Source organism: Streptopelia decaocto (assembly GCF_964273445.1).
Source record: "Streptopelia decaocto genome assembly, contig: HAP1_SCAFFOLD_107, whole genome shotgun sequence".
Lineage (NCBI taxonomy): Eukaryota > Metazoa > Chordata > Aves > Columbiformes > Columbidae > Streptopelia > Streptopelia decaocto.
The window spans coordinates 13,894-19,756 of NW_028116065.1; the positions used below are offsets into that span (position 1 = coordinate 13,894).

Here is a 5,863-nt window from a genome sequence, read left to right on the forward strand (position 1 = left end):
TGTTCTGAATTGGGTAAATACGTACGTGTTTCTGTAGACGCTCATTCCAGATTTCTCGTTGCTGCTGCACGCGCTGGTGAAAGAGCACGAGACGTCTGTAACATTGGTTGACATGTTTTGCTGTTGGAGGAGTTCCACGATATGTAAAACCAGAGGAAAGCGGAACGCACGCTCAATTAGAGGAGGGATTCCCCGAGTGCCCAGCGCGCTGTAATAAAAGGGCCTGCTGTTTAACACTTTCAAAACAGTGTTAAAGAGTCTGTTTGCCGACTTTTCGGTATCGTTTTCTGGCGACGAGGATGGGATAATCTGCCTGACCTCCCGTGGATCCCAGGATCTCTGGGACCTTGTGCCGGCACCGGGGAATTCCCGGAAGGGACCACGGATCCTCGGCCCAGCTCGGGACGCGGGTAAAACCCCATCAATGAGGTAAGGCACTTTCATTGTCTGGTTGGGTTGGTGCTGCCTGCGCGGGACGTGGGCGACACCAGCGCGTTGGGTCTGCGCATCTGCGCATTTTGGTAAACTGGGTAACTTAAAAAAAGAAAGAAATAAAAAATTAAAGAGAAAAGTGAGAAAACAATAAATAAAAGAGAAAAACGAGGGAACAGTAATTTGCTAAAGGTACCGTTAGTGATTTTGCTGTTTGTGCCTTAGCAATTGTATAATTGTTTGTGTCTTTAGTGGTTTGTTGTTGTTGTTACTTGTGTCTTGGGTGATTTTACAGTCCAGTACTTACGGTTCACCAATCGTCTGTTATTGTGATTGTGAAGTAGGTCGTGGACAATGGACAGGAGGATTCGGGAGAAATCCCCCCCGGGCTGTGTTTTCTGACATTGGAAAAGGATCGTTTGCTGTTCAACAGGGCGTCAACCAGGGAGAATCTGATTGAATGCTGTAATTAATGGCAGCCACTGTAAATAATATTAATATGCTGCGCAGGTCTAGGTGGGTATACTTTGAGATGTGTAGTACAGTAATGTGGTACATGTAATATATAGTAAGATATATATTTTAAATCATATATTGCCCATTACATAAGGCATATTACACAATACATAATGTTACATATGCTTTGTCTTTATCCCCTTCAGATCCATTTGTTTTGAAAAAGGATAATCAGGGAAAGAAATGGAAACCAGTAAGAGGTTTGTTGAAGAACAGCTATTGGTGTAGAATACACAGAGAACATGAGATCAGAATTGTCCCTCGGTCAGTCCAGGGTGGACGATTGAGACTGTATTTACCATTGTAAAAACAAAGCTTTCCCCCCTTAATTTTTGTCATGTGTTGTAATTAGAATTAATAGAGATATTGGAGCCCGTCCTAGCTAAACTGCAAAAAAGACAGCAGCCATGTGTATTTTTAAATAAAGATTAAATCAAATCTGCTCCCTCATTATCTTTAAGTGTTTTACTGTGCTCACCTCCCTCCCAAGGTTTTGTGTCTGTTGTATCAAGGCCTGACACCCACGGCCACAGTGGATGAATCACATGGGCACAACACCAGAACCCGCCTGTTCGTGTCCAGGATATCCACTGCAGCAGACACTGTTAGTAAAAGAGCACATCATGGAACTGGAAAACCATCTAATTGTGTCATTATGCACATTCACTGCTCTTTTTTGTACTTTATACCCATTGTAGCTTTTTAAAATTAAACAGTTTGAAAAGGATTTCTGTTTTGGCTCTGCACACGGAGCCTGATTTTCCTTCTCTAGGACCTTTCACCCGGTTCACCGCACTCGTGTGATCATTGTGCTGCACGTGGGCAAAATCAGCCGTGCCCTGTGTTTCTCCTGGAAAATAGTAAGAACGCTAATATAATCGTGCCAGGAACTGCCTTCACAGTGAATATTTGAAGGAACCACTGCTAATGTATTTTTAATTGGTACTTGCGTTATGGATCAGATGCAACAAAAATCCATACTTTCTTTTATCCTTTGCTATACAGGAGGTGGTTGAACTTTTCCATAGCAGATTCAATCACTTGTTGTAAAGCAATGAAATAAATAACTTAGGCTTTTTGTATGGATAAACAATGTTTAATCCAATTCCTTAATTGTATTCCTTAAACACGTGTTCATTAGAGCATAAATAAAATAGCGCTGGGTGTGCGGGGGATTCGCTCCGCCCAACACGCACACCTTTAAACAGTAAGAGGTGTGCTTAAATACAGTAAGGTGTTACATATTCATAATGACCCCAGGAACGCCTGTACGTATCCATAACCTTTCCCGCTTCTCATTAAAATGAGTCTCAGAACCATTTCCAGTCTCCTCCTTGACCCGCCCCTGTTGCGCCTGCGCAGTGTCTCTTGGTGGCTTTGAGGAGGGGTCTCTATGGTCTCTATGGGTCTCTGTGGTCTCTATGGGTCTTTATGGGACTCTACAGATCTCTATGGGACTCTATGGTTTCTGTGGGTCTCTATGGGACAATATGGTCTCTGTGGTCTCTATGGGTCACTATGGGCTCTATGGTCTCTCTGGGTCACTATGGTCTCTATGGGTCTCCCAAGCTGCCAAGTCGACCGAAATCAGACTGGCCCCCCTTTTGCTGTAACTCTTGGCTGTCTTGTCTCCCCAAGGTTACAGCTGGTGCTGTAAAACTTCTGATCTCGGCATTCGATGAGGTTCTGGTTTTTCTTAACACAACTGCTTACATACAGCTCTAAATTAGATACGCATTATGTGGCTTAAAGCGTTAGTTCGTTAGTAGGCCCTTATTATGTGGTTGGTTAACCCTGAAAATGTTAGCTCCCTCTATCAATATAACCTCATAAACAAGTTTCAGAACTTTTTACATAGAACTTACCCACCTTTTCCTTTTTCAGGTTCAGAGCCCGAGCCTCATTTGGTTGTATCTGTAAACATGAAACATGTCAGCATGAATCACAACTGCATTTCTCACAGACAGAAGTGCCTGAACTCCACAGCTTGCCTGGCAGTGCAGAGAGCAGGAACTGCGGTGAGTCCTGGGCCCTTGGGGACATTTCACCCTGTTTTGTGTCCCAGTCCCTCCCTGCTCCCTCCTCTTTCCTGCTGTGCCCTTCTTCCTCTTCATCTCTTCTCCCTCTGTCCCTCTGCTGCTTCCTCACCTATTCCTCCACCCTTCTGAATCTCTGTGCAGGGTTTCTCGTATCTCCCTCTCCGTCTCCACCCCTCTGTGTTCTCACCATCCCTGGTTTCTCTTTGTCGTCATTCTGGTCTGTTGCTCTGTCCTGCTCCGTGCCCCATCATTTCTCACTGTATCCCTCTGTCCTGCTCCGTGCCCCATCATTTCTCACTGTATCCCTCTGTCCTGCTCCCTGCCCCATCATTTCTCACTGTATCCCTCTGTCCTGCTCCCTGCCCCATCATTTCTCACTGTATCCCTCTGTCCTGCTCCGTGCCCCATCATTTCTCACTGTATCCCTCTGTCCTGCTCCGTGCCCCATCATTTCTCACTGTATCCCTCTGTCCTGCTCCGTGCCCCATCATTTCTCACTGTATCCCTCTGTCCTGCTCCGTGCCCCATCATTTCTCACTGTATCCCTCTGTCCTGCTCCGTGCCCCATCATTTCTCACTGTGTCCCTCTGTCCTGCTCCGTGCCCCATCATTTCTCACTGTATCCCTCTGTCCTGCTCCGTGCCCCATCATTTCTCACTGTATCCCTCTGTCCTGCTCCGTGCCCCATCATTTCTCACTGTATCCCTCTGTCCTGCTCCGTGCCCCATCATTTCTCACTGTATCCCTCTGTCCTGCTCCGTGCCCCATCATTTCTCACTGTATCCCTCTGTCCTGCTCCGTGCCCCATCATTTCTCACTGTATCCCTCTGTCCTGCTCCGTGCCCCATCATTTCTCACTGTATCCCTCTGTCCTGCTCCCTGCCCCATCATTTCTCACTGTATCCCTCTGTCCTGCTCCGTGCCCCATCATTTCTCACTGTATCCCTCTGTCCTGCTCCCTGCCCCATCATTTCTCACTGTATCCCTCTGTCCTGCTCCCTGCCCCATCATTTCTCACTGTATCCCTCTGTCCTGCTCCGTGCCCCATCATTTCTCACTGTATCCCTCTGTCCTGCTCCGTGCCCCATCATTTCTCACTGTATCCCTCTGTCCTGCTCCGTGCCCCATCATTTCTCACTGTATCCCTCTGTCCTGCTCCCTGCACCTGTTCCTGCCCCTCTTCTTTTTCACTCCCTCTCCATCTTGCTGCCCACCCCAGGATTTTTTCCCAATCTCTATCCTGCCCCCAACCCTTATTGTTCTTTCTCTCTCCTGCTCCCTCTCTGTCTTTCTGCCTGTCTTCCCTTTCCCTGTTCTTCTTTCTCCATCTCTGTCCAGATTTCTGCCCCTTTTCCTTCTTGATGTCTTTCTGTCCTGTTTGTCTTTCTGTCTTCCTTGCCTGTTCCCAGTCTCATCCCCTCTCACTATATCTCCCCTGTCCAGCTGGCTCTGCCTTTTCTTTGTCTTCTCTTCCTCTTTCCTGCTCCTCAGCCCTCTTTTCCTCTTCCTCCAGCTCATTGCTGCATGTTTTCCCTTTCCAGTCTCTTCATTTTGATCTGAACTTTGTTTCTCAGTCCCTTTGTTCTGTTCCCTGCCTTTCTTTTTGTCTCTCCATCTGTACATCCCCCTCCCTGTCTTTCTCTACCCCCTTCCTGCTTCTCCTCCTCCCCCCTCCCCATCCCTCTGTCCTGCTCCTCAGCGCTGCTGTTTCTTCCTCCCTGTCTCATCAGCTCCTTGTCCCTTTCTGCCTTGATCTCTCCATCTCTCCATCCTTGTCCCTGTGTGTTTCTTTCTCTCTGGGCTCCTCTGTCTTCTCTCTTGTCTCATTTGTCTCTCTCTAGTCCTCTGTCCTTCTCCCCAGCAGCTTCAACTGAATGACCAGGTGTCCATGCACTCTGGTGTTTCCTCATCCCTGCCCTGGGGAAGATCTGTGTCTGTAGGGCTGGGGATCATTAGGAGCTGGTCTCCTTGTGCAGACAGCAGAGCTGGGTGCAGCTACAGCAGAGGTTGTTCTCAGCTGCTGCTCTGTGCAGCTTGGTTAAAGAGCCAGCTGGGGGCTTCTTTGGAAGGGAGGTTTCTTGTTCTGTGCTTACTGCTCCTCGGGACCCTGCACAGGATGGTGTTGGGGTCTGCAGGGACGGGTGGGACCTGCTGTGGTTCCTGGTGAATGTGAACTGAACTTGTCCTGATGGCCTCGAATGAAACCAGACTGACTGTAGGTGGTTTTCTTCCCAGATCCCGTTCCAACCTCCGTGCTCAGTGCTAAAGAACAAGAGACCTTGTGCTCTTTTCCAGACGTCAGTGGCTGCGAATCAGCTGAGAACATCCTGCCTTAGGTAACGGGCAGGTGGTCTGTGATCAGGGCTGTGGACTTGAATGGCCATGCTTTCATGAACGTTTCCTGGTCTTGCCATTTCAAAGCCCTTCCTTCTCCTGGAAATTTAAGACGGCATTTCTTATTCTGAGGTTCAGACAGGAGTTGGACTTACTGTTGAACGGCTGATATAATGTGCTCCCTGAGGAGCACATCTTGCTGTTTTGTTGTTGTTTTCCAACACCGTCTGAACTTTGGTCAGCCAGAGGAAGAGTGGTTGACAGTCTGTTTGCTGAGAGCAACGTGTTCCTGTACCTTTCCCGTCGTTGTGTGGTGAAGGATTCCTTCCCTTGCAGAGAGGACTGCGAGACCCGCTCCTGTCAGGTGGGACTTTGCCTCCAAACGAGGTGCAGCCTCTTCCATTGTGACATCAGCCACTGCCGTTGATGTCACAAAGCAGCATCAGCGCTGAGGTCGGCACAGCAGGGGATGAGACCAGGGGTCTCCCTGCGCCTCATCACTCTCGATCTTGAGGGAACTGAGATCGCAGAGTTTCTGTCTC

The 5,863-nt window shown here is 48.3% G+C and overlaps 1 long non-coding RNA gene across 1 annotated transcript; it reads left to right on the forward strand.

The window, feature by feature from the left end:
• The first annotated feature begins 1,092 nt into the window (after window positions 1-1,092).
• Window positions 1,093-5,455, forward strand: LOC309452411. The gene is made up of 3 exons (XR_014186544.1): window positions 1,093-1,148; window positions 2,916-2,966; window positions 5,223-5,455. It is a non-coding gene; the product is annotated as an uncharacterized lncRNA (long non-coding RNA).
• The last annotated feature ends 408 nt before the right edge of the window (window positions 5,456-5,863 follow it).